A 27,896-nucleotide genomic window follows, 5' to 3' on the forward strand; every position below is an offset into this window, starting at 1 on the left:
TGTGTATGAGATGCCATGTAGCGTTCTCGATAGCTTGGCAGCCAAAATAGTTCTGCTTCAGGAGAGATAAGTGCTTGGCATTGGAAGCCCAGCTTCTAAGCAAAATGACAGTATCCCCTAGATAGTTGAGTCAGTGAAGGGAACAATGACATAGCCTGCAGACTTGCTTATGAATGGATAATTACAAGTTACACATTCCCGCATGAAAACATTACGTCAGTTTTAAAGTATTTCTTATACAGGAAGTTATTAATATGCCCGTGTAAATACAATGCACAAGGTGTGTGTCTTGGCAGCCTCACTATCTTGCTGCTATGTACGTTCTCTGTGATACACTGACCAAACGCCACACTTGCCCCGAGAGTTTCCAGGAGACACTTGGTAAAGCTATGTCTTGTGAAAAAGAAAAAAACGTGTTGCAAATACGCAAGCAGTAAAAATACATACAATTTTATTAAGTAACATTTTTATTATAATTTAAATTGCATACCACAGGCAGAATAAACATGAGAGAATTTGGTCAAATGTTTGGGGAAAGTAAGTGTTGTGCTCACTACCCCGATACTCAAACTTCATAAAAGAATTCCAACACAACATACGCAAAAATCAAATCGACTTGTGTAATTAACTGTGCTGGTTTTGGCTGGGATAGAGTTAATTTTCTTCACAGTAGCTACTTCAGGGCTTTGTTTTGGATTTGTGTTGAAAACAGTGTTGATAATACAGGGATGTTTTCGTTATTGCTGAGCACAGCATCAAGGCCTTTCCTGCTTCTCACCCCACCCCACCAGTGGTTTGAGAGCAGGCTGGGGGTGCAGAAGAAGTTGGGAGCTGACCCCCACTGACCAAAGGAATATTCCATACCATATGATGTCATGCTCAGCACATAAAGGTGGGGGAAGAAGAAGGAAGGGCCATGTTTGGAGTGATGGTGTTTGTCTTCCCAAGTAACCACTATGTGCGATGGAGCCCTGCTTTCCTGGAGGTGGCTGAACACCTGCCAGCCCATGGGAAGCAGTGAATGAATTCCTTGTTTTGCTTTGCTTGTGGACATGGCTTTTGTGTTACCTATTAAACTGCCTTTATCTCAACCCATGAGTTTTCTCACTTTCACTCTTCCTATTCTCTCCCCCATCCCACCGGGAGAGAGTGAGTGAGCAGCTGTGTGGTGCTTAGCTGCTGGCTGGGGTTAAACCACGACACTGACTACACTAACACTGTTTTTAACTGGAAATACACAAACTGCAGCTGGCAGATGCCTTTTAAAACAATACTTATGATACAAGGAAGCTTAATGTATACCCAGATCAAAAGGACAGCTGCCTGTAACAAAGCATAACAAATGTGTTTTAGTGAAGATAACACATGGGAAGTAAAAAAAAAAAAGAAACAAACCAAAAAAAACCCCAAAATAATTTTAAAAACAAAATTGCCTGAATTTTCTTCTCAGACTAAAATGCATTTATGTAAGCCCTCCAAATTTAACAGATGAACGCCTTAATTTAATTGCTACTTGCCTTTAACTAATTGCAAGGAATAAACTTGATGTCTCTTGTTAGAGTGTCCTTTTTGTGAATAAGGAATTGTTAGTAGAAGCCCACAGATTACGAAATATATTATTAATATTAAACCAATTTATTAATAATATTAAACCAATATGTTTCCTCTGATGATAGGAAGATGGAGCTTATCGTACCAAGGACAAAAACCTCTTTGCGGATACCATGACGTGTACCAGAACATGGTCCCTACTTTGTGCGGCACGTCTGTTCCATGGAAATTCCCAAGCATTTGTTCATCGGGGTGGGGATTGCAACACAAAGTTCCTGTCCTGCTGATACACTCTCCTTGGCACAGCCACATGTGGGTGTCTCACTGCCTCGTGGAGCGGTCTGCCGTGAGAACGGCAGTGCGGGGACTCACAGCTCGGCGGGGTGGGCAACGCTGCATCTTGGCCAGGTGTGAGCACCCATCCCGGAGCAGCCAGTCTCAGCATCGCGGTCCCAGCGCAATTCAGAGAAACCTCATGCAGTTGTCATAACTGGCGAGCTATGCTCAGCGCTGTAGTTCTTGTGTGTCTGGCCTCCAAAAGCCTCATGGCCTGTGACATTTATGCAGGAGTTTAGAAACTCATATTTGAAAGAAAAAGGCTTATTTTGAGTTATAAAGTACACTAACTCAGACTATACAGGAAAGGAAAATTATGCATCTACATTTACAACTCCAATATTAGGCCACTCCTTAGGATAGCTACAAGATTCAGTGATGTTTGAATTTAAGGCTAAACAGTTTAAATTTATCTTAAATTATATTTTCTTAAAGATGTACTTAAAGATGACTAACTATGTATTTAAAAGCAACAAGTTCTAAGCCCTAATTATGGAACATCTGGTAATTTGTATCAAAACTTCAGCTACGATTTTTTAGTTTCTATAAACTTTTTGTTTTTCTCTGAAAACCAGCAGAGGGAGACAGGTTCTTTTTTACTCCTAAAGAAAGCAAAAGATTGTATTACTTCCTCAAAAATACACCTTCTGAAAATTCAGTATAATTTCCTAGATTAGTTTCACAATGCCTTTCCTTGGTAATTTTGAACTTTATTATTAATACTCACTTTTCTGGTTCTGAGTGTTTATTCAAGCTTAAATCGCTATTGCTGACATCTGCAGATGTTTATTCAACAGTATGTTGCTACCAATATTTCATTGTGGATTTCTTTCAGGGAGAAAGGGGATATCAGTGTTAGTAATGAATGAAAGAGAAAAATAGGCCATGGTTATGTTTTTATTGTTTCACTGTTATGAAACAGCTGGCCTGTTTTCAGCATGTGTAAGGTCTTCATGTAGCTCTCAAAACCTATACAGTAATTTCGGCTGACTATACATATGAGTTACATACTTAAGGCTCAAACATAAGAAGAAAATTCTGCTCTGCGATCAAAAAATACTGCCGACAGTTTCAAGTGCAAGTATAATCTTCTCTTGGGTTAATTTCTTAGGACCCAGGTCCTGTTTCAGTAAATGGGAATTTAGGCACTAGAAGCCAAAATACCATTACAGATCTTGGCACAGAAACTTAGGTATGTCCCACACAATTTAGGCAACATTCTCTTCAAAATGGCATTACAGGGCATACATTTGAAATTCATAAAAGATTTTTTGTATTTACCCCAATTTTTTGGAGTACATTATGTCCAGAAGAGCTACTGGACCAGGGAACTGAAGAACAGAAGTAATTTAACACATTTCACTACTTGTGTTACTGTAAATATTTTGTGATAATTTTCCACTTTATATACTTTTTCGTACAACTTCCTTTTAGAGATAGTTTATATAATCAGAGAAGAAATTATAACAAATGTTTTTTTGGATAGGACGTGTCCTGTGTAGGTATGCACAATTTCTATCATTTGAAGGCCTTAAATACAACGAAGCTTCTGAACATTCCTAAAATGGAATGGAAGTAGAAGAGTTAGAAAATGCACACAGAAACTGTGTCAGTGCAGCAATATGCTCAGGAGGTACCGTGGGATAGCTGTTAGTCTATAGTATGCTTTGGTAAGGGCTATTAATATAAGAATGATGCCAGAAAAACCTGAGGGAGAAACTGCGGGCAACAGGATGCGTACCTGGAAATAGCAATCATTCCTTCGGTAAAGGTAATTGAGGTAATTGGGAAGGCTTCTGGTATTTAAAATCCCAATCACAGCAAGTCATACTTAATCAGACATCCAAAGGCAGAGGCTGATAAAATTTCAGATTGACTACTCACTTGAATTATCCCACATCGAAGAATTAAAATAAAACTAACAAACAAAATAAAACCAGCACTACCAGTAGGAAACCTAGAGTAACAGACTTCCACAGTGATGTCTTCGGCAGACCACTGAGAAAGAGGCTACGGGGTCTTCTCCCAGCTGCCCAAATTCCTGCAGCTCCATGGAACATCCAAGCCTTCACCAACAAAATCTGGTATTTCCTTTCTGGTATGAGCTAATTGCATGAAGCTTCTTGTAGTAACCCTATGTTCCTCAGTAACACAACTGCACAGTTCTTCTTTAATCATTGCAAGTCAATGGAAATATCCTACAATTAAAAAAATTTGAACAATTCCTTATGTCGCACATTCATCTGTAGTCACACAGTGTATATTGCTGAGAAGAAATTATCCTATCAAGTACATTCAGTGAGGTAGTTTTCATATCCCCCTCCAAGTCTCATTCTGCCATGGCTCTGGCCCTTAATCCCCGTATTTTGGTATACAATTTTTTGTATTTTTAATAGGGGAAGTTAAGCCCACAATGTGTTTCCTGGAGGACATTTGTAAAACTGGTTTTCAGGTTAAGGGTCAATGATTCAAATTCAACAGATTTTATCTAATGGATGTTCTGGAAGCAGGAGAATTAACTTAAAATGCCTGAAATCCTTGCCAAGATGCTTTAATTGGTAAATAAGCATCTTCTACTCAGGAATGACAGTTATGTAAGAGTAGAGTACTGGCACATCATTCAAAGGGATTTATTGCTCGCCTTTGCTGTCCACATTAATGAGCAGAAAGACACCCATGCTTGAGGGACAAAACTGGATGTTGTTTTAATGAAAATGACCTCTGAGTTTGGTGGAAAACTTTTCAGATCGGATTGTTATGGTCAGCCCCCAGCAGAAAGAAGCCAACAGCATTAATACGTGTCACAACTCACTTAAACAACTTGACACAGAGCTTGTCTGTGTGGGAGGAAAAAAAGTAGTGTGTATTCATGTATGCACTGCCCGCTGAGAAACTTCAAGGAGGAGGAGAGCTAATCAGCGTACTGCATGGTTCTGGCCTCATTACGAACCCTGTCTTTGTGGATACTCCTCACCCATCAGAATAATTCCACCACATGTATCAGGAACTCTGTCAGGACCAGGCTTGTGCACCCAAGTGTGGGTGGTGCAGAACAGGTAAGGAAGGTTACTTCTCATCTTCCAAGGTGTCAGAGAGATCATCTGTCAGCAAACCTTCTTGGGATCCACAGTCACCCTTCTGCTATGAAGCAGGGACACATCAGGCCACGGAGAAATACAGCACTCATCCTAATTAAAAGCAGTGGTTGGGTAGTATTGAAGTCTTTGCAAACCCAGTAATAATGTTAAGAAAATTACTTATTTTCCAAATATAAATGTAATATTAAGTTTTAAATAGTAATGGCCCTTTGCTTGAGAAATAAGAGTAGCTGAAGGATATGGAAAAGGATACGGATAAGGGAATGGCACTTCAATATAGTGTCATTGGCTAATTCTGCCTCTAATGCCATACCTAGTTTGCCACAGTGCAGCAAGCGTGTGGTGAAAGTATAGAGTGGTCTAGTGACTCTTTAAAACTTCTTAATGGAAAAATCTTGAGCTGCTTCATCTTAACTAAATCCCAAGCCTTTCTGAAAAAAAATGATTAAATTGTGTATGCCACCTGCAAATATTACTTCCATTAGAGTACTGCATAGTCTTTCGGAAGAGCAGAAATTCATCGTCCAAGTCAGGAATCACATCACAGCAACATAAAGCATGATCTTGGTTTTGTATTTAAATCAATGGATGCTTTCTTCTGGTTTCACTGAAAGCATAGCCTAAAAAGAACAAAATTATCTTTCCTTCCTCACACTAAAACCAATGCATGAATCCACCTGCAATGTTTTGGCACCCCCCAAAGGTACTTGGCTGAATCCTTGACCTGTGAGAGACTATGTATTAAAATACCAAACTAATGAAAAGCTAGGTCCTCCAGCTATTTGTTCGTACCCTGTTAGCAAGGTCATCCTGTCCTTAGTCTCACAAACAAGTCCATCTCTAACCTGGTCATTAGATTATGAAGTAAAATGCCCGTCTCCTATCTAATATTAAAAACCTTTGAAACGCCACAAAGTTTATGTCAGAAAAGCCAGAATTCTTCTAAAACCAAGTAGTCTTTATGAGATTTAAAACCTGAATAAAGATGAATGTGCTAATCTTATAAAATGGCCCTACCATGCAGGGAAGTATTACAAATGTAGTTCCTGGCTACTACATTTTCCTAAAGCAGCAGAGAATACACAGTACTGATGTCATCTCTGATCTCTCTCTGGTTGAGAGAGACTTTAACAGCATGTTCTAAAGACAGACAGAAGTGGACTTTTTTCAACCCTGAAAATATAAGAAATGTTCCCAGGCTTTTAGAGAATTCCCTGGATATCTTTGAGTATGCATACAGCTTTCACTAAAGGGGGAAGATATGGATTTGAAACAGATGTGTTTTTTCTTTTTTTCTAAAATGATTGCTGTCACAAATCCTCCAGTTTGGAATAGTCAGGCTAAAAATCCTATTCTCAATTACACCACTTCTACATGCTTAGTTTTTCTCACATCACAGTTTCATGAGCTTTGCAGTCACCACACTGTTTTCTAAGGGAAAGAACAGATAGCCTGACAGCTGTAAAGGGCTTACACTGAAAGCCTTTAAAGAATCCTTCTTTAATCTGATTTTAGGGGAAATTAAACTTTACTCATTTTCTATTTGCACCAAAATTAACAGGGTTGATCTCATGGATAACTAGAACATTCCCTGGAAGTTTGGAATCTGTTATGTGCAGTCTCAAATGCTATTATTATATTGCATTCAGAGAAAGAAAGAAAAAAAGGAAGGGGAGAAGGGGGAGGGATAGGTGGGAGAAAAGAGGGTAAAAAAGAGAGAAAAAAGAAAAGGAGAGAAAGAGAAAGAAAGAGAGAAAGAGAGAAAGAGAGAAAGAGAGAAAGAGAGAGAGGAGAGAGAGAGAGAGAGAGAGAGAGAAAGAGAGAAAGAGAGAAAGAGAGAAAGAGAGAAAGAGAGAAAGAGAGAAAGAGAGAAAGAAAGAAAGAAAGAAAGAAAGAAAGAAAGAAAGAAAGAGAAAACCAACCAGAGCGAAAAGCTGACTGTTTTCATGACAGTGTGTATCATCATGCATTTTGTTAATATCCCATCTAACCCCTCAATAGAGGGGATTTGCAGCATACCCTGGAGTATATTCACTCTAAAACCAGGCCACATGGTGGCACATGGTTAAGACCAGAACCACAAGCTCTTCCATAACTATTAGATTGTTCCCAGAAAGTCCCTTTTAATTCTACATTACTTTTAAAATACTAGATTTTTTAATCTCCAGTCAGATATCGCAATTCTGAGAATTCACTACCCTTTTGGAGTGCAATCACCAATAACATTTTTCCACTGCTGTATTTCTTTTTCCTTTTTGCCTTTCTTAAATAAGCATATGAGTTAAGCAAGCTCAAATAAGCATGCTAGGTTATTTCACCACCTAGCATTTTAATGACCTAGCCCAAGTCATTTAGGGTCAAAACAGATTTTTACAACACTGAAGACCCTACAACTCATTAGAAACCATTAGTTCCTCAGTAAAGAACAAATGTTGTATTATGCTCTCAACTAAGTGCCCACATGGAGATTAGGGAGTACTAATAGAGCACGACTAGCACCTTTGCAAATAAAGGATTTCAAAGATAAATACACTGCTTGCCTAATGGCAAAAGGCAGACAGATGTGATGACAGAGGCAGAGTTTGTATTCAAACCTTTTTTTTTTTAAACCCCTGCTTAAACTGTACATCCCTCTGTGATCGTTAAGCAGTGGGAATGAATGTTTTGGGATGTTGTTGTAAATGAGGATTTAAAAAAAATCCAACGCTGTTAGTTTTACTGGCTTTGAAAACCCTTAAATGATTAAATAACTTGACTGCAGTCTAATACTAACCCTTAGTGGTATAAAAGTCCGAATACTTTGATGCAAGACACAAATTCGTGCCCAAAATTTGTATCCTGTGAAGGACCCTATGCCTGTAGTCATCAATGTGAAGGGAGTTTTGCCTTACAACCAGATGACAAAGCCTTAAGACTGTGTTTGAGTGCCTAAAAAGAGTTTTCTGCAGTCACTTCACTCGGTAATATTCCTTAAAAATCTCAGGAAATTGTATTAATTTAAAAATAACATGGGAAGCAGTGTTTGTTTCCATCTCTGCAAGCACACCAATTCCACTCAACACAGAGACTGTGTGATTTGTTGGGTAGGCTGGGGAAGGATGACTCCTCAGGAGGACTTGCATGGTCTCCACACGTGCCTTTGCACAAGAAGTTTGGGGATAGGCTCAGACATGCCAGAAAAGAACAGATGAACAGGATTTGTTGTGAGACAGGCCTTCCAGTCCCCCGGCAATGAGGCAACTGAACCTGCACCATTTCCCAGATGAAATTATACATCTGCAGCCTGAGGCTCACAGGAATTTGATAACGCTTTACAACAAATGCAGCTTGCTTAGGCAAACCAGTTTGTCTTGGCTTCAGTTCACCAGCCTGCAAAATGGACATTATCTAACTGTGGTTTTGTGAAACAGGGAGCAATTGCAGAGTGCTTTCAGATAGACTGATGAAAGCTTTCACGTATATGTTACGTATTTATTGGTGGAGGGTATAGAATATGGAAGGATGTGGGAGTGAAGCCAGAAGAAATGACAACATGAGCAAAGAAAATAAGGTCCAGAAGAAGAACTGTTGTTGTCCTGATCTATTTCGTAGGTCAGTGTCTCTCAGACATTTCCATCTCTGCTGCCTTTCACAGCTGTAGATGCCTGCAGCAAGTGCCATACAGAAAGGCAGTATTAGCTACCTTTAATCCAATGTCAATACCAGAAAAGTAGGTAGCATGTAGCTAACCAATTCTAGGAAGCTCTTAGGTTTTGGCTCACACGGCAGTTTTTCCACTTCTAAGTTACTGGAATCAAAGCTTCTGTTTTTTATTTCCAGCGTGGTAGTTGCTCTACAGCATGGAATAACTTCTTTGCTTCACAACCTACGAAACTCTTGGCTTAATATTTACCTATTTCACAGACTAAGTATGAACACTAACTACTGTAAAATATTTCATATTAAAACTGCCTGTAAGAAGAAACAGCGTCTAAGTAATTATCGTGTGATGGCCATTTAGTCACACAACTGATTTACTGTTGGTCTTCCAAAGTTATTTTAAACCTATTACTTTTATATTCATATCATTATTTAATTCCTGCTTCTGCAAAATGTACTCTTAAAAGTGAGTGCTAGCTGCAGGAGTACGTAGCAATCTTGATTTTCTTTCTACACAAGGTTTTCTGTACCCTTTGCTTCAAACTGTCCTTCCCCTGCTTCCCCCCCACCCCCACGATATGAGTCATTCAGGTCAAACACGTAACTTTTCATCTAAAATAGATACATTGAGTAGAATTACCAGTTAGATACCAGAGCAAATGTCTACATAGAGTCTACCTTTTGAAATAAAGCTCACGGTGTGCAAGAAAACGTTCTATTGATCTCTGAGTTTTCCTACTCCAAGATATGTAATTTCTTTTGAAAGAGCTTGCATTGTGATTTATTTCCATTCCCCTACAGTAGGTAGAAGCCTGTATTTCCATTTTCTAAACACACAGCTCGGCAGAGACAAGGAAATTACAAAAAATGCTCTTTCAAATATTCTCACTCAGCCTTATTTTTATGAATACTTTTGGAGCTGAGGAAAAATATTTGCAATGCAGTGTTAAACATTTATGAATTGACAAAGAATAAAGATCAATGGTTGATAAAAGTACAAAGGGTGACAGAAGCAGACTGAAACAACTTTTAAGTTACTTTTATGTTTAACTAGGGTTTATGTAGGTCAATGCAAAACATGCAAATTCCCCCTGGCATAACTTTTGTAGAAATCTTTGATGAAATTTTAAGAAGAGAAAGGAAAAGTTGGCATGATTTCCCTTTCTGTAATAAAGTCGCCCCTTGCCACAGGTTATTTACACATCTTTCTCATAAAACTACTACTGAAGAGAAAGTGTTTCATCTCTGAAGTACACAAAATGTTTCCTGGTGGCCAAGGTCCAAAACAACGCAGGATGGAGCAGAACTTGCAGCCATATCCTCCCATTCTTGTAACATTCAAATTTCCTCAGCAAGTTTTTCAGGAACAAGATAATGTCAGGGTCCAACAAGGACACCAACAATGCTGTTTGCTAAATACTGTTCCTTTTTTCAGTGTGAGGAAACAAATACAAGTCCGGTCTATAACTCATTGTTCCAAGGAGCACATGGATACATTTATTTTGTGTGTGTGTTTTATTTTCAGCTTCCAAAACTGTAAATATTGTCAGCGCTATTCTACAGATGTCCACAAACATGCATATTTCATTGCAGCATAACCAGATGAAACAGTGGATAAAAAGGTGCTTCACACTGCGGACAGTCTAGAAAGGCTGGGGAAATGGCTTCCAGACCAGAAATGCTCTTGCTGCCCCTTCACTGGAAGATTTGTCTTCAGCACATTCCCCATGGAAAGTGGCAGGGAAAAATGAACAGACCCCAGACTGGCTGGGGACTGGGGTGCGAGCGCCACCTCTCCACAAACATCTCCGTGGAGCACAAAAATTAAAGGCCGTAATTTCTGGTTTAAGTCCTCAGCTTTCATATTTCCTGAAAATGACTCAATACACACATTCACCTGCATGCTTGTTCACACCTATGCATGCTCCCACTCACTTGCATGCTCACCAGTACGTACACACCCTGATGCATCTTTACATTCACTCACACGCCTCCCACCTGCCCATTCGCTCATACACAGACTCCTGCTCCGTCTCACGCCCATGCTCATATACGCACGCTCACACTCATTTGGTCACACAGCTGTACCCCCTTGCACTCACTTGTGCTTCCCCCCGAACCTTTGAGATTTTTCTTGCTTGAACAACTAATCACTCATTCTTTGCCTATGCATTTTGTATTTTCAACACCAAGTTCTGCTAATGGCACTGATTATTATTTTGTCTGCAATTAAAGATAAATTCTCACCAGGAACTAAGCACCATAGTTAAAAAAACTAAAGGGAAACACCTTTGGTTCATACAATTCACAACACAAGGTAACAGCATTTTTCATCCACTGTGCCCAAAGAGCAGAACTGTACTTTTCACAACATGCTAGAAAAGTGAAAAGTGTGCTCTGAACTTTAATCTCTCAAAGATACATCAGATCCTACCACATCTTTCTCCACAAAGCAGTTAAAAAAGCTTACACTTGAACTCTGATTTGCAATCCAGCCAAAAAGGTGGGATAACTTCACAGAGCAGAAGACAGTTGAGAAATTGCAACATGCAATACCAAGGAAAGACAGGTACTAATGTTCAGCACGTACCTTTGAATCTGCCACCTGATGTGGTTGCTTTTTTCTTGTGTTATGAGAAATAGTGACCATTTCTATTTACCTCCATCATGCCACTCATTACGTTACAGGAGTAAACCTGCACGTCATATTTATTACACCGGCATAGAATGAATTTATGCAGTAATAAAACAATCCTTTGCATTTTATGCTATCATTTTTCTAGCAATTCCATTATTCCTAATACTTGCCATTTTGACCACCACTGAGCGTTAAGCTGACATCTTCACAGAACTTTCTTATTACACATCCACAATCTGAGCAATAGGAGCGCTAGTCCACAGCTTGCCATTTTGGATAGCTTTTTTTACAAGACTGCCTTTTCCTCAAGGCAAGTCACTATACTAACATACAATACTAACATACCATTTGCTGCATTATCACCCAGCTGCTGAGTATTTTGAGATACTCTGCAGATCTGAAGTGAAAGGTCAGCTTACTTACTCTAAGTAAGTAATTCCCTGTCATCAGCAAACTTTCTCAGATCATTTTGTACCCTGCTTTGGGATCATTTATGGTAACACTGGAGCACAGAGGCCTGGTACAAATTCCTGAGAAACATCACAGCAAACTTCGCCCTGTTAGACCAAGGTTTATAAAAAATAATAATAATTAAACAAAAACATCTAAACACCACAAGAATAAAACCCCCGTATCAACTCACCCTTTTTTCCCTGCAATAACTGAGTGATAATCACATGCATATAATTATGACAGGGCAGAAGTAGGCATAATTTTAAAAGATGGGCATTTTTTTGAATTACTACCACAATCTTGTAAATATCTGGTAGATATTTAGTCTTTGCCTAATGTTCAGATGCTACTCATCATTATATAATTATAATTATTTTATAAATATATACTTATATAAATATATATATACTCAGCATTATATAAATTACATAAACTGTGGATAATTTGAAAAAATATGTAATAAAATATTGATTTACATGAGAAATCAAATAAAAACTGCATCAGGAATAAAGTGCTACATTTTTTTTAATGAGACATTTATGGTACTTCTTGTTCCACGTGAGATTTATGTGATATACATACATGTGTGTCCTTTACTACAAACCTTTTTTTTCCTCCTTTTTAAAATATTTCCATTAGTGGAAATGAGAAGCCAAAAAAAGTGCTGCAAGTGATACACTTCTTGTTGCAACCACAGTACCCTACCTTTTACTTCTTGTTTTTCTTGCTGTTCGTTATTATGTTATTTCCAAGCCACCCTCTCTTCAGTTGAGAGCACCAACATAGTTCAGTTGAGTTGTACCAACATAGATGTCTTACCTCCATCTTAAGCAAGACATTGTTCCTCTTCTGTCTTCTCTTTGTGACTTTTCCATGTTGCTTCAAGTCTGAAATTATCCTCATGTCTTGTACCAGTATTCGTACTTTTCTACGCCTTCGAAACAGTGAAACCTGCTTGGGTTTTTTGGTTTGGGTTTGTTTTGGTTTTTTTTTTTTTTTTTTTTTTGAAACTAGGCTTTCTTCCTCAATTTACTGTGTTTTTTCATTCTGAATATATTATGGGTCTTGCCTCAGATCTAACTATAAGCATTTTGGAGGCAAGATCGCACCTGTTTCTTTGACCACATCTCCTTCTTTGTTTCTAAAGCACCCTGCATCTTTACCAGGTTTCGGTAAATGCGCATGTAAAGAATCTTCCTCTACAGAAAAAAAAAAGTCTATTTCCTTTTTTAATCAGTATAGAGCTGAAATTTTCAAGGAAGTCTCCCTTTTCTGATCTCTAACCTAAAGTCCTGAGTGACTGGTTTGCTTATTTAGAAAAATATATTTCATAAAATCTTACAGAAATGTAAAGAAATACTCAAAAGGAAGTAGGCATAGACCTAAACATAGGCTTAAATATTTTGCTGCACCGAGGCCTAAATATTCCTGTTTCCAAATAAAGTTATTTGGGTGATAAATTTCTGTTTAAGAGTTGCTGAATTTGAAAGCTCAATCTGATTAAGCACGTTTACCTTTACAAAACATGTCCAATTGAAACAGAACACTCTCTGATCAGACCAAGTTTTACTATCTTAGTTCTAGAGTAGCCACTTCATTAAAATTCAGTAAATAGAATTTTATATTATGAAAACATTTATTTCTCCTCGTCCTTTCCAACCCTTTCTAAGTTCACAGTGTATTTTATTTTTCCTTTCACTTGCAATATACAGAAAGAAAAAAATTATTTTTTATAATTAGAAAATCAGTCTGAAAACTGAAATCACTCTGAAATCTGCAGCAGAATGTATGCAGCAGCTATGTATGTGCCCAAGAAAGGATAGAGAGCAGACGAGAGATAATATAGGATAGCTATAGACTTGCAAACTTTCACAGACAAAGAGCGTTCTTGTTCTGTGTCTGAGCTGTTCAGTAGCTACCAGAAAAGGGACCCGGAGTTTCTACTACTGCAATATAAATAGTTGTAGTTACACTGAAAACTCATCTTTATTCTAGAATTTGGGTTTTGGTCAACATTAGAAGACAACAGATTTTTTTTCCCTACCTCTTCAATATAGCTAGTGTAATGGAATTCTGCTCAAGAGATGCAATAAATAGGCTCTCGTTTCATGTCATTGAATAGATGACTAACACCAAAACAGGAATAAGAAATCTCTAATAACTAACAAGAACAATCCATCTAGTTTTTCATTTCAATTAATCACATGACATGACCAGAAGTGGATCCACCAAGGGACGAAACTGCAGGCACTCCCAGTCACAAATGGGCCCACGTCCCACCCCATGGCTGTGGTCACGCTGCCAGATGTGCCCCAGATCATGGGAGGGGGCACTGGCACAGTCCCAGAAAGCCGGGGATCCACCCTACCCAGAGGTTCTCCACCCTTCGGTCAAAGCAGGTTCCAGCCCAAAACGAAGTAGCCACACAGTATTGGGAGAAAGAAAAATAAGTAGCATAACTTAACTAGGCTACAGAACGTAGCAGCTTGTGACTGAGAGAGTGTGAAAACAACCTTGAAATAGTCAAAGCAATGATGGAAATTTTCTCCACTTCAAGCAGCAGGCCTTACACCACCATGGGACCTGCAAGAAGGAAAAAAAACAAACCATCATATTATCATCTTTCAAATGTTGGTTATTTGTTACTAAAACTACAAAATCTTGCTGCTTCATTTTTCTACCTAGGAGTGTGGTATCTCAAGTTTAGCATAGAATAGCCGCCACGCGGTAAGAGCATGTCATGGTTTAATTCACAGCAATTCATTAATAAATTCATACTTTTGGTTTACAAAACACCAGGTTAGAAATATTCTCTCCTCCCAGCCTGGAAGGGGTTCTTAAAAGTGACTGCAATTATCAGCTCTGAATTGCAACATTTAGATTAGTTCTATCCAAAGTCTTTTGTTCTAAATTTCATTTCCTAGAAAGGCTTGTACTAGCCAAAAGTAATACACAATGCTACTGCAATTCTACAACAGAAAGATGTATCTTGCCTCAATAAATTTGTCTCAATTGTACAAGGAATAATAAATCAGCCCCATTTATCAGGTACTAGAGTAAGACCATCTCAGCTTACAAGTGAAGATCTGGCAAACTTTGAGGCAAATATTCTTCCCTGCATAGAAGAGAGACTATGCAATAAAAAAATGCTAAAATTACAGCATAATTCCCCTACTCCCTTTTCACTTAGGATACTTGTACCAGGGCTTAAATGTGAGGAAGTAATTTTGTTGAGAGAAAACCTAACCCTGTTACAACATGGGACAATGCCCACAAAATACGTAACTCCGGTACAGAACAGTCTCCTGAATGCCAGGATATGGCCATAACTGATAAGCTCATGGAACCAATAACTACATTTGGATAAAGATTTTCCGACTGCTTAAATATACAAAAAACCCAACCCAACAAAACCCAACCCCACAAATGAGTATTATTAATCAGGGAGGACATGAGCTGTACTTGTTCAAAATGGGGAGAGACTCCAGGCAGAAGTCTGCCAGAGAAAGAAAACTTATGGGCCATACACTAAGCTAAGTAGAAACTCATCTAACTCCTCTGAAACCAATGCCTCCTCAAGGAGACATATGCCACACCTTAATTCTCACCATTGAATTAATTACATTCTTCCCTGCCACTTTATCATAGAATCATAGAATGATTTAGGTTGGAAGGGACCTTAAAGATCATCAGGTTGCTCAAATCCCCATCCAGCCTGGCCCTGAACACCTCCAGGGATGGGGCACCCACAGCTTCTCTGGGCAGCCTGTGCCAGTGTCTCACCACCCTCATAGTGAAAAGTTTCTTCCTGATATCTAATTTAAATCTACCCTCTTCCAGTTTGAAGCCATTACCTCTCGTCCTATCACTACATGCCCTTAATATCACTTACATGCCCTTTCATACTTTCATATGAAATCAACAGCCCTCCCACACTGGATAAATTAGGCACTTAACCATGACACTCTTAACTTTACAATCGCTATTTTATTTCCATTTCAGGTCTGTGGTTACGTCTATTAACTCACTGCTGTTAAGAAACACCGCAAATGACTTTGGCAGTTTCAGCTCTGTGGCCAGCAGGTACTTGTACACGTCACAGGAAACCACACGTTGTGCTAGTTAAGCACGAATTTTTCAATACCAACATTGGCATGGCCATAGACGCATGGAGAATAAACTCTGTTCTCATTTCTAGGTATTTTTTCCTAACTCAAATGAAACAAGTTATAATATGGCTTCTGTCACTTCTTCTGATAGGCAGAACTGGGGGGGGGGGGGGGAGGGGGGAGAAAAAAAGTACTTTAGCACCAGCCTTGAAGTTATCAGCTTACTCTGTGGTTAAACCACAAACTAATGCTAGTAAGTTAGCCTTTCTACACACTTTGAGAAAATAACACTTGCCACTGCCAATATCAAAAGTAGCATCTGTCACTGTGTTTTCCCTGAGCAGAGACAGAAGAGGGTGATTTAGGAGCCAGAGTTTAGGACTACTGCTTCAGACATTTGACTACCTAACTCTTCATTCTGCTGATAGGAGTTTAGGAGTTTTAATATCAATAAACTTCCACAAGATAGAAACAAGAGCAAGAAGTATCAAGGGCACTCTGATACACAGGAGCCCTCTTGAAACCCTACCCATTTTTACTAATGTACTGGAACAGAGTAACAAAATGGTAGCCACAGACAGTCCCTTTCTTTCACTCTGCCATGTTAAGTCCAGCATTAAGAACAGCGTTTCTCAATTTCAGATGAAGGTAACTGCTTCTGTTGCAATACTGAAATCCTTAGCAGTTTTCAAACCTTGCAGCTTCCTGCATGTTGAAACTGAAGTAACGTTTAAGAATCCAAAAAGCATCTTCTAAACCATCTAAATCACCAATCAAACAGCTTCAGAAGCTGTGTGGCTAAACCCAGGGGAGATCTGAGCTAAACAGACCCAAAGAAACAACACACAAACCCAAAGCAATTCAGTGAAAGAAAAAAAAAAAGAGCAAAAAAGGCAAGAGCCAGCAAAAGGAGAATCAATCTCAATAAGCATAACACGATCTTCTGACACTTATAACAGAAGAAAACTGCTTTAGAAATTCAGATAGAAACTCAGAAAACTCAGAAACTGATCTTGAAAGAAAGCAGGAAATCATAACAGAACAAACCCTGTAACTGCACTAAAGTGAGTGTATCTTAATCTCATGGTAAAACACCAAGATGAATTTTCTTGTATTCAGACGTGCCATGTTTCCTCATGTATTGACCAGCATCAGTAAAGCGACTGCACTTCTGCCTGGGTGCCCTGTTGGTTTACAAGCTGTTTGCATAAACTGGTCATGGACATTTTTACCAACATATATCCTAGATCAGCCGTTGAAGAGCTTGACATTGTGCCGGACTGGGGAAAACAATTTTGGATGTCCCATATTACCATTAGCAACAAGGGCACAGCTCCACATGTTTTTTTCCCTCTTGACACCAATACTTGTTTAAAGAATCTCCATCTCTTCCTCCATGCTCCCCTTCACTGTTGCTTGTAGGGGCAGGAAAAAAAAATTAAAAATGTTAAATACCCAGCAGCAAATTGATGTATCCTGCAGCCTTGCAAACACCCGTTCAAATACAGAAGACAGAGCAGCGTGAGGCAGACTATAACCTTAAACTAAGCTGCAAAAGGTGAGGATGATCGTGTTCCCAGAAGGCCAACTAAGTCAGTTATGGCCACACACCACCCAGAGCACTAGAGGTTTTCTTTCCTGCCTCAGCACGTAACCGGCTCCTGACAAGGCGTAGGTTGGTGAGGACGCTGGGTCACTGCCATGCAGGCAGGGCACAATCTCCCTGCCTACAGTGAGTCATGCCTGGGGAGCCTGCGACATGTCAAAAGGTCTGGTTGTGACCAGCTCTCCTTGTGACACGTCGTGGTTTACCCTGATAAAATGCAGAGACGCAAGCTTACAGGTTCTTTTTGCATGTGTTTGTGGCACATTTTCAACTGAACTTTAAGTATCAGTGTACGTTTGTTTCAACTGTTCTCATCAGAGCAGCTACTTATTTTTTTGACCTAAGTTGTTTGTGATTACTGATACGTACATATGAATTTATGCTTAATAAATTGCAGTGCTTCCAGGTCACAAAAATCATAGTTTACAAACTAGGAAAGAATGCTAACTGGCCAGAAAATTCTGTTTCTAAATTGAAAAATACTGTGGGAAAATGATTTTATAGTACTGAACGGTATTTCCTTGAGAGAGAGTGAAAGCTCCAAGTAGCGTCAGCCCTATTACTTTAATAGCTTTCTATTACCACAGATGTCACTATAAACAGCTTACATCCCCATTTTTCTTTCACATGCATAACCCAGAAGCTACAATTTCAACCACCACTTTGGACTCCAATTCTCATTATAATTAAGCATTCAAAACCCCATGACAGTTTTTAGTATCTTGCTTAGACTGCATAAATCCCTCATAAATTTTTCTCTCATTTGCGTAAACTATTGCAACAGTTTCTTAAACAAAACTTGAATGACTTGTAGATAATTATCTTGTAAATCAGAACATCAGAAGTGCAATGCACAGTGATTACTGACATGTACATATGAATTTATGCTTTTTCAAGAACATGTACAAGTCAATACCTCTTTGTTTAAATATGAGTACAGCCTCACAGTATTGAGCCATGTAACAGGTTACAACTAGGATCCATGCTTATTCCAGAAATAGTTATTTTTATAGGAAATATAGAGTATTTGCTATTACAGCTATTTACCTATCCACTAAAAATAACTTTTCTGAAAAATGAGCACTTTTAGTGCCCTGCACGTAGAGAAGGTCATCCAAAAAACCAGGTACTGCTCTTCAAAACAGGGTGGTAACGGAAATTCACGAATCAAACCCCAAACTCACAGCAAGCAGAAACAAATGTGCGGGTTGAAAATATTTTCCTAACTTCTTTAATCAGCAGGGAGCTCAAGATTCTCCCCCCTTCCCCCCATCTTTCCTCCTCCGTTTCATAAGGGAAAACCAAGTGTGAACGCAATAAGGCTCCAACAGGGGAAATCCCCTCCCTCGGTGCTGCCCGGGCCCCCCCCGGCCCTAACGGTCCCCTCGGGGCCGCCCGGCACCCGCCAGGGCCCCCCCGCGAGCCGCAGGTACGCGCCCGCCTCCCCCGTGACGCCAGAGGCGCGCGGCGCGGCCCGGCCCGGCCCAGCCCCGCCCCCACGGCGACCGCCACGTACCTCCTCGACGCAGGCGGCTGCGCTGACGGCCTGGCCCCTCCCGCCATCTCTGGCCCCGGCGTCCGAGGCGCTTGCCCAATCAGAACCCTCCGCGACGCCTGGGCGGGGGTCAGGCCCGGCCAATCCCCGCGCTTCGAGGGGCGGGACCTGTCCCTATGGCAACGGGAGCCGGGGCCGCCGGAGTGCCGTGGGACTGTCGCGCCGCACCGCACCGAGCCGTACCGCACCGCGCCATACCGTACCGTACCGTATCGCACCGTGCCGCCCCGTCGATCCCTAGGAGGCCGCGCCGGGGGACGCTCCCTTCACATCCCCGCGCGCAAGGAGACACCTCGCCCTTAAGAAGCCAGCGGCTCGTCTCCCGCTGCAGCGGGACCGAAAGGTAGCGTCGCCCGTCCCAGGCCGGCCCTGGGGCGGCGGTGCCCCTCCGGCTGGGTGGCGGAGGGGGCCTGCGAGGGGCGGCCCGCGGGCGCGGAGCGGGGCGGAGGCCCGGCGGGGGGATAGCTCCTGTCAGGGAGAGCCATTGGAGCCGCGCGGATGTGTGTGTGTGTGTGGGGCGCGCGCGCTCCCTCGCGGGGGGGGTTTAACCGCCCTCCCTCCTGTCAGGTTTGAAAACGTGAAATAACGGTAACGCGGGAGCGGGGGGAAGCGGTGCGCGATGTGGCGGCGGGCGGGAGACAGCAGCCGTGCGGGGCCAGGGGCTTTCTCGCGTGTGTGCGGGGGGGTGGAGGCGGCGGGAGAAGTGGGGGGAGCGTCCGAAGTTTGGGCGAGGGTGTCCTGCCGCCTGCCAGGAAGGCGGCTCCGCCGGCCCCCTCCCTCCCTGCGGCCGTTCCGCACGGGTGCCCTCCGCCGGAGTCCGTGGCTTTGCAGGAAGTAACACTTGAGCAGCCCCGCTGATGGGCACGTAAGCGATTGGCTTTAAAGCGCCGGGAGAAATGGATGCATACCTGGCGGCGGCGGCGGCAGCGGCAGCGAAATCCTGACGGGCTGGTAATTGCACAACCGCAGGAAAAACTTGGGCTGCTTTGTCCAGGAGACCAGACTGGTTTCACTAGAAAGGGAATAGCTTTTCAGCATTATGCTTGCTATAGTACCGCTGGCGGAGCTCGGTAAAATACTCTAGCGTGAGGCGAGCCACTGTACTCAGAAAATATTCCAAAAGAGGAAAAGGTTGAAACATGGTTGTAGAGAGATAACTTTTTTTTTTCCTGAAAAGGACATGGCTATGGTTTTCAAAAGCGTTCACGTTTGGCAGCACGTTTTAGTAAGCCTGTAGGAGAGAAAGCCTCTGTTGTTTGAGTTGTAAGTATTTGCTGTGGAGAAATAATGTTCAGCATTTTCAAAATTCGACCATCACAGTAACAACAATGAAGCACCAGTACACCACAGTATCAAGTTCAACGTAGAGGTTTGCTTTGCATCTTGTTTGTCATCTTGTTTTCTCCCACTTTAAAGAAAAGACCTGTAGTTGATTCAGTATTAGTGCAGTTGTGCTCTGAATTCTGACGTGACTGTCCTTGTCCACTAAACAGAGCAGCATGGGAGAGATTCCTACTCTAAAGACCAGATAGGAGATGAAAAGCCACTCAAAAATTGTTTGAAGCCAGGTTTTGTGGTAACCTTTATTGACCTTTGCGTAAGACTCACAAAGGTTTATGGGAGAAGCCCACATTTCTGTGAGCATATAAGATCCACTTATATCTCTGGCTATCAGTTGCTACACAATGATTTTGTACGGTCACAGTGCAACATCCACCGTGGGCCAGGCGCAAGTTATTAACCATATTACATACAGTAACTCCTAACTGCGATTATGTATTTTCCTTTTTCATTGCTATTGTAATCTTTTGGACAGTGGCAGTATTTTATTTTAGAATAAAATAGATAGTTATATAAAAAAAGTAATAACATAAGTCTATCTTTAAAAAAAATGTGTTGTAGTAGAACAATGTGAATCTCATTCACTTCTAATGAAAATAATTAAGAGACAAAAAAGGGGGAAAAACATTAATATTGCTCATTGGGTCTGCTTAAAATTTGCATTAGCTATTGGATGCAAAGGCATTCAATGTAGGCATCTGATATAAATTTGCTTGTGACTTGGTGCTATAACACGGCTTGACAGATCATTATCTGATATGTGAAATTATATTCAGAAAACCCCATCAAGCAAATAAAAACTAAGCAAGAACAACAAAAAGGATTATTTTTTTAATAAGATGAATAAGCTTCCATACCTTGGCTGTGTAGCAATGTAGTATAGTAATATTGCTGAACATAAACTTTTTGTCATATAAACCAAGTTAAAGGGTTTGTGTCAAAAGCTGCCCCTTTTATAACTTAAATCGGGATCATGAAAGGGGAGAACAGTAGTTCTCTGAGATAATAAAAAATATAAAATATTATTATATTGACTCAAATGTCAGAGGTGTGGAAATATTGACCCATGCTTCTAGTGATATACTGACTAAACAAATATGCTTTACAAAAGAAAGATAAAATCCTTTACTGTTAAGTTAAAAGGCCGTATCAATGTTGCCTTGATTTGGACTCCTGTGCAGCAAAGGTGTTTATCTAGTGAGGTATTGTGCTCTTGTCTGTTTGATTGCTCAGTAAGCAGAAGAAATCTCTGTGAAAGTTCCTGTTAGATACATAGTAGACATAAGCCTGCTGGATAGGGATGTGCTTGTATGTAGCTAAAAACATGGCCATGTACTTAAGCCAAATTGAATGAAATCAGAGGCAAAGATCATGTTAATTTTGACAGTTTTTGCTCTTAGGATTTGACGGAAGAATGAAAGAAACTGCATTTTATTAGAATTGTTTTAATCATATTCAGTTGTAAATATTATTCTTCATCATAGGATTCAGGAAATATGTAGTCCATTTTCATGATTACGTTTCTCATACTTTATATTCTTTATAAAACAAGAGTGGGATGTTTATGCATATTCTGGTTACTACGTAAGTAAGAATCAATGGTAATTAACAAATTATGGAAATAAATCTCATTAGGCAGCTGTCATTAAGTGCCTAAATATTTTTAAATCTGGCTCCATATCATTAGATCTAAATTTATTCTTGTTCACTATTTTGTATTTTCTTTCCAAAGGGTGATAAAAGTACCTTAAAGTCCTGGGGCATTCAGGGTTTACTTTAGCATCATCATTTGTTGTTGATTAGAGCAAAATGCATATTAGTAGAATGACTGAAATACTTTTTGATTTGAGACTAGGGTTTAAGCAAATACTTTGGTTGCCTGTAGTAGCATATTTGAAATGAAGTTGTTTTTTTACACCGGCACTGGCAAAATTACTGTTTGGATTTATACAAAAGGAATTTGTGAGATTCCAGATTTGCTGTTGTATTTTGTTCTGTATGGGAACTGAACTTGTAGTACAGGAAGCTATATTTATACTGGTAATTTTTTTTCAAATTTGCTTTTGAAGTTGATAAGAGTTTTGTCAAGTATGCATTGAATTCAATAGAAGTTTTTGTGTATTAGTTTCATAAATCTTCTTTTTGTAGCCAACTTTATTGAAAAAAAATTGATAAAATTATGCAAGTCCCTTTTAAAAACAAGACTAATATTGCAGCATTCTTCAGTTAGTAAGATAGCTTTGCAGACACTGACACTTATTTTTCTGTAACAATGATAGGAAAGTTCCTTGGAGACAGGTAGTATATGAACGTGTATGTGTATTTGTGTGTGTGCACACAGGTTTTTAAATAATGAACCATTAACATTGCAACAAGAAGAAAAAATGATTGTGTTTTAAAACTTTATTTACAACAGAGCTGAGCACATGTAGCAGCAGGCCATATGTTTTGCTTCAATGCCATTTTTATTTCTGGACATACAGTTGCCTTCTAAATAGTACTTTCTTCCTTCCCACTTGAGCATTCATAGTTCGTGTTACTATATAGTATCCCCCATCATTTGGGTGACTCATTTAATAAAATAGCTGAAGTGTATTTTTTAAAAAAAAGGTTTTGTCAGCAAATGTTGCACTACACACAGTTATGGCATGCTGTCTTTCCTGAGAAGCTGAAAAAAGAAGCTGTTTTATCAGCCAACTTCTAACTGTAAAGAGAAGTACTGCCTATGAAGATTGTTCACTTCTCCAATGTCAAGCATTAAAATAGGAAGTCACAGTATGGTCGTAACTATAGAGAATATTGCTATCATCCTGCATGTCTGCACCATGTCTTACACAGGTTTAATTACTTCCATATCGGATACAGCAGGCATAAGTGAAATTTTATGAATAGGTAGGCATATTTGTGTATTCTATAAGTCTGGATTTATGTTTACATTATGTTTACATCATAGTACACACGGGTTTGGCAAGTGCAAATGTGCAATATGACATTTACAGTGTTGTGCTGTCTTGGCTCATAATCATCCGCTGAGCTTCTACATGTGCAGACACTACACACTGTACACTGATATCACTGTATGGTTTTGCCTATCTCAGTTTTAGAAAATTTGACATTGGGTGTTACTTCTTTAAAAAGAATTTGTGCTTTGCTAGGAAGGTGATGGAGACATCAGTACCAGAATCATACTGTTTTCTGGGCAATAGGTGGTAAGTTAATGAAAAGTAAATTTTCAGGTCTATATTATAAACTCCTGACAGTTGTGTAAAATAGGTATACTAAGCCCACATTTAGCTGCTTGTGTTAAAGTTGCTAGAACAAACCTTGGAAGCTGTATTTTGTACTTCTCTTTCGAAGCCTGTAGCTCTTTGTAATTCAAATGTCCGATCCTGTTTCACTGAAGTTGATAGGAATTTGTGATTAACTTTGGTGAGGTCAAGACCAAGGTTGCTGGCAGACAGCCTGCTTCTTTTCCAATTGTATTCTTCTGTTCATGCAAGTACATGGGTGGCTCTGTTTTCTGCTGACTATCTCATTCTTTTAGTTCTCACTCTGTTTTTTAAAAATACTTTATACTCAGAGAGGTTTTTATTTTTTGTTTTTCCTGAAAGCTTAGGATATTGGCTTTGTTTATAAATTACAGTATTTGTCCGTTCTAAAGCACTACCTTTATGATTAGTTCTCTTTATGTATTACAAGTAGAAATGTTTGTTTATCCCTCTAGGAACGATGAGATTGAATTCTGATACAAGCAGATTAGAGTTGTGCTACCTTTTTATCTAGGTGGGCTACACGTCTTGGACTAAAATCACTTAATTTCCAGATGACATTTGTAACATTAGCTCTGTCCATCTGTCGTTAAGAAAATAACGAGTCAGCTGGGCAGATTAATGACAATTTGTATTCCTATTAAACTATATATCAGTAGGAAGAATAGTAATAATAATAGGCTCAAGAGATGCACCCATGGCAGGGCACAAGGATATATGCTGTGCATTAGGTACCACTAATGGCAGTGATCAAATTGACATTGCTTCTCTTCTGCAGCACTGTGATTGTCTGTTGACTTGGTAGCTCCTAGTCCTTACAGGAGAAATCACATCTGTGGGTCAGAAACGTAGACTCATCCTAAAGTGTCTGGGAAGGAATGGGCATCCAGGAATGAGTTTCTCAAACATCAAGAACTGTTCAAGGTAGCTGGTAATAGGCTGAGAGTGGGATAAACTTTTAATAGTAAAGAGTTTAGTGGAACAGAAACTGGAACCCCAGTTTTCCTCTCATACTGCCTCATGTCACTCTTCCCTCTAGTTGCTGAATTTGAGAATCATGCTCAGTTTTTTCTTGCAGCTGATTAATGTTAGAATTTGCAATGGGCCTGGTTTCTGTCTTATAATACGTGTCAGAGTAGAATGTACTCGGTGACTCAATTGCAACTGTCACACTCTAAAGGTTGACACATGTCTTAGTCACCTGCTTTTATTGAGGGAATTTTGATGAATATAGTCTTGGACTAATAGATACCTAAATACAGTAACTCCATCTTCACTAGGTAATTATTCTTTATTCTAATAAATGTATGTTATAGCACAGATTGTGTGAACAGTTGGGTTCCTCAAAATACTACTGGAAGTCCTGTGTTGAGCATAGTAGTCTACAAAGTCAGCTGCAATGATAGAGATATTTTTTGCTTATTCATTTTGGTATTCTCTGCTTCTAATTCTTCCTGGTACTTGTGGATTTTTTTGCCTGTGTTATCAGAAAGGCTACAATAAAAACACCCTGTGCACAACCTGAAACAAAACTGCCTGATAGGCAATAGATGGGCCTCTTTTCAGAGCGGCTTATATTACGTCGAATAGATATGAAGAACATATTGCAATATCATCCAGTCCTTCCCATTATGTATGACAACGTGTGATTACAAAGGTTGGTATTTCCAAGGGAACCCAAATTGGCCAGGAGCACAAATCCCACAGAAAGTCAGCAGACCCAATGGCAATTAGTTTGATTAGGGCTTCTGGTAGATAAGCTTTGCTGACTGCTGCAGAGGTAGTTTAAAATGATATAGCTCTGGTTGCCCATCCCAAATCTGCTGGAGGTTAGTGCTCCCTTATATGAGGTTTGGGAGACCTACATGGTTGCTTATACCTCACTTGTTTCAGTTCAGCATGGACATTTTATGTATCAGTTTTCCTGAGTAGCAAGGGAAAAACTCCTAAAAATTTAACGGTGTGCCCCCCTTTGTCCTAAACTGACAATCCCCGTCTCCACAATCACTAAAGGTTGTAGGTCAGCAGCTTAAAAAAGATTATTTATGTCTTTAAAATGGATCAAAGACTAGATGTCATCAATGAAAATGGCTTTAGTACTTGCCGTAGGCAAAGAATGAATCAGTGCCATAAATATGGCTAGCACTTGAGTTTCTGGCTTCTCTGCCATGGTTCAGCTAGCCACATATGATTTTAAAAAACACTGTTTACACACCTTACATAACTAGAGTGGCTTATGATAATATTAAATTACTTTTATTTCTGTAATTTTGTATATATGAAAATAATTTGGTCAGGAAAATATTTATCCATCTATCAGGGTCCAAATTTTTAGCATTCTCAAAGCTACAGTTTCTTTAAATGATACTTCAAACATTGATACTTCAAAACCTTTTTAAAAACAACATTTCTAAAATACTGAGAGTATAGTTATTATTCTCATATACTTTGTAAGTCTTTTATTTTTTCTTAGTTTTGTTTCATATCCATTACATGCTTATGACCTTTCACTTACCAGTTTGATAGACTGCCCCATTCATACTCTGCTGGAATTTCAGCAAGGTTGATTTTTGGTTTACCCCTACATTTTTTTTGACTGTGTTGCTCTGTGTTTAGAGAAGTTATTGCCCAGGCTGTTCATCCAGAAGGTTTCAAAGTGGATTTTGATGTTTTATTCTCTCCTATTCATTTTTTAAATACACTTAGTTGACAGATATTGAATTAAGTGTTTGCCTTGCTTTTACTTTCTTTGCTGTTTTTTTTTTTTTCATCTGAAAAGGAAAGTACAATGGCTTCGTCACAACTGTATCTCAATCTGCTTTGGAAGTGAACCACCACCTTGCAAATATTCTCAGTCCTACTTATAGAATTTATAAACCTTTCTTGTTAAGAAACAATGCTCTGATAAAATCTGTAGCATAGCTTAGACCTCCCAAGGTTCTTCTATTTCAAATGGGATATCAAAGGACTGGAAAAGATTCAGAGAAAACTAACAAGCATGATCAAAGGTCTAGAGAAGCTTCTGTAAAAGGAATCAGTAGGTAAGCTAGCACCGAGCGATAACTGGTATATGATCACTGTTGCAGTGATAAATGGAAATGGTAATTAAGAATAAATTGTTTATACCTCTTCCAAGACAAGAACTTAGGGGGTCATTGAATGAGGTAAATGAATGACAGGTTCAGAGCAGAGGTGGTTCACGCAACGTGCTATCTGTGGAACTACTTGCCATAGGGTGTTACAGATGATACAATTTTTTTATGGTTCAAAAATCAATTGAATAAAATACTAAAATAAAAATCCATTTAAGTAAATAAAAGGTACAACCTGAATGTAGGAAAGGCCAAAAATCTCCAGTTGAGGTAGTCTAGAAATGACAGTGAGAATCACTGTTCTCATGTCCTTCCCTAAGCACCCATCATTGCAGACAGGATCCAGGGCTAGAGGGCCCTTTGCTCTTATGGAGCAGAGATGTCGTTATGCTCCTGAGGAAGCATATTGAATTATAAATATGATGAGGGTTGGTCATGTTATAGGTAGTCTGTTACAGAAACACTATTTTCTATTTCTGTCCAACCTGCTGCATAGGTTACGCTATTTCCACTTTCCATTTGTTGTATTCAAGCCTACGTGGTGATCTATCTGTGTTTGTATGTTGACAGGTCTATCAAAATGCCTTGGTAAGGATAAAACAGGCAACAGTGTTCAGAGAATGACTCTAACACGAGACATGGCAATCTACTTCTGGAAAAAAGAGGACAAAATTAGGTGGTCTTGTCCATGCAAGATAGAAAAAATTAAGTGACAGTAGGGTTATGGTTGTCTGCCAGCTAAAAAAACTGATGGCCTGCATGACTTCTGCGCCAATCCGTTAACATGGTCATTTGGTTTATAGAAGTCATCCAGTTAGTACTCAGAAATATTCCATCTTGGCATCTACATCAAGATTAGGAGACTTGAAAACCTGGTATTTGTTAGTTATTATAATTTCCTGTTATTTAATCCTGTTGAAATTACAAACCCTGGCACAGCCCCTGGTAAGGGCTCTTGCCACACTGCCCAAGTTGCAGAAGGCAAAGGCAAGTGGGAGAATGAGGAACGGCCCACTGTAGGAGAAGACCAGGTTTGAGACCATCTGAGGAACCTGAAGGTGCACAAGTCCATTGGCCCTGATGAGATTCATCCTTGGATCCTGAGATAACTGGCAGATGAAGTTGCTAAGCCACTATCCCATCATATTTGAGAAGTCATGGCAGTCCAGCAAAATTCCCACTGACTGGAAAAGGGGAAACATAACCCCC

The 27,896-nt window shown here is 39.7% G+C and overlaps 1 protein-coding gene and 1 long non-coding RNA gene across 8 annotated transcripts in view; one reads left to right on the forward strand and one right to left on the reverse strand.

Annotated features, from left to right (window-relative positions):
- Positions 1–500: 500 nt before the first annotated feature.
- LOC128909102 (uncharacterized) lies at positions 501–19,045 on the reverse strand. Of its 5 annotated transcripts, none has more exons than XR_008466247.1 (5): positions 18,947–19,045; positions 17,138–17,239; positions 12,535–14,298; positions 3,834–5,075; positions 501–2,101 (listed from the first exon to the last, which is right to left on the reverse strand). It is a non-coding gene; the product is annotated as an uncharacterized LOC128909102 (long non-coding RNA). The 5 variants fall into 5 exon arrangements; XR_008466245.1 differs by having other exon boundaries at positions 2,615–5,075; XR_008466246.1 differs by lacking the exon at positions 501–2,101 and having other exon boundaries at positions 2,423–5,075; positions 12,535–12,649; positions 14,229–14,298.
- A 95-nt stretch (positions 19,046–19,140) lies between these two features.
- Positions 19,141–27,896, forward strand: part of NUCB2 (nucleobindin 2) — a 34,236-nt gene continuing 25,480 nt past the window's right edge. For all 3 annotated transcript variants that reach the window (XR_008466222.1, XR_008466221.1, XM_054200319.1), the window contains exon 1: positions 19,141–19,328. The gene's annotated coding sequence lies outside the window, so the exon portion shown is untranslated. The remainder of the gene's footprint in view (positions 19,329–27,896) is intronic.

The sequence above is a fragment of the Rissa tridactyla genome, chromosome 4 (genome assembly GCF_028500815.1).
Source record: "Rissa tridactyla isolate bRisTri1 chromosome 4, bRisTri1.patW.cur.20221130, whole genome shotgun sequence".
NCBI lineage: Eukaryota > Metazoa > Chordata > Aves > Charadriiformes > Laridae > Rissa > Rissa tridactyla.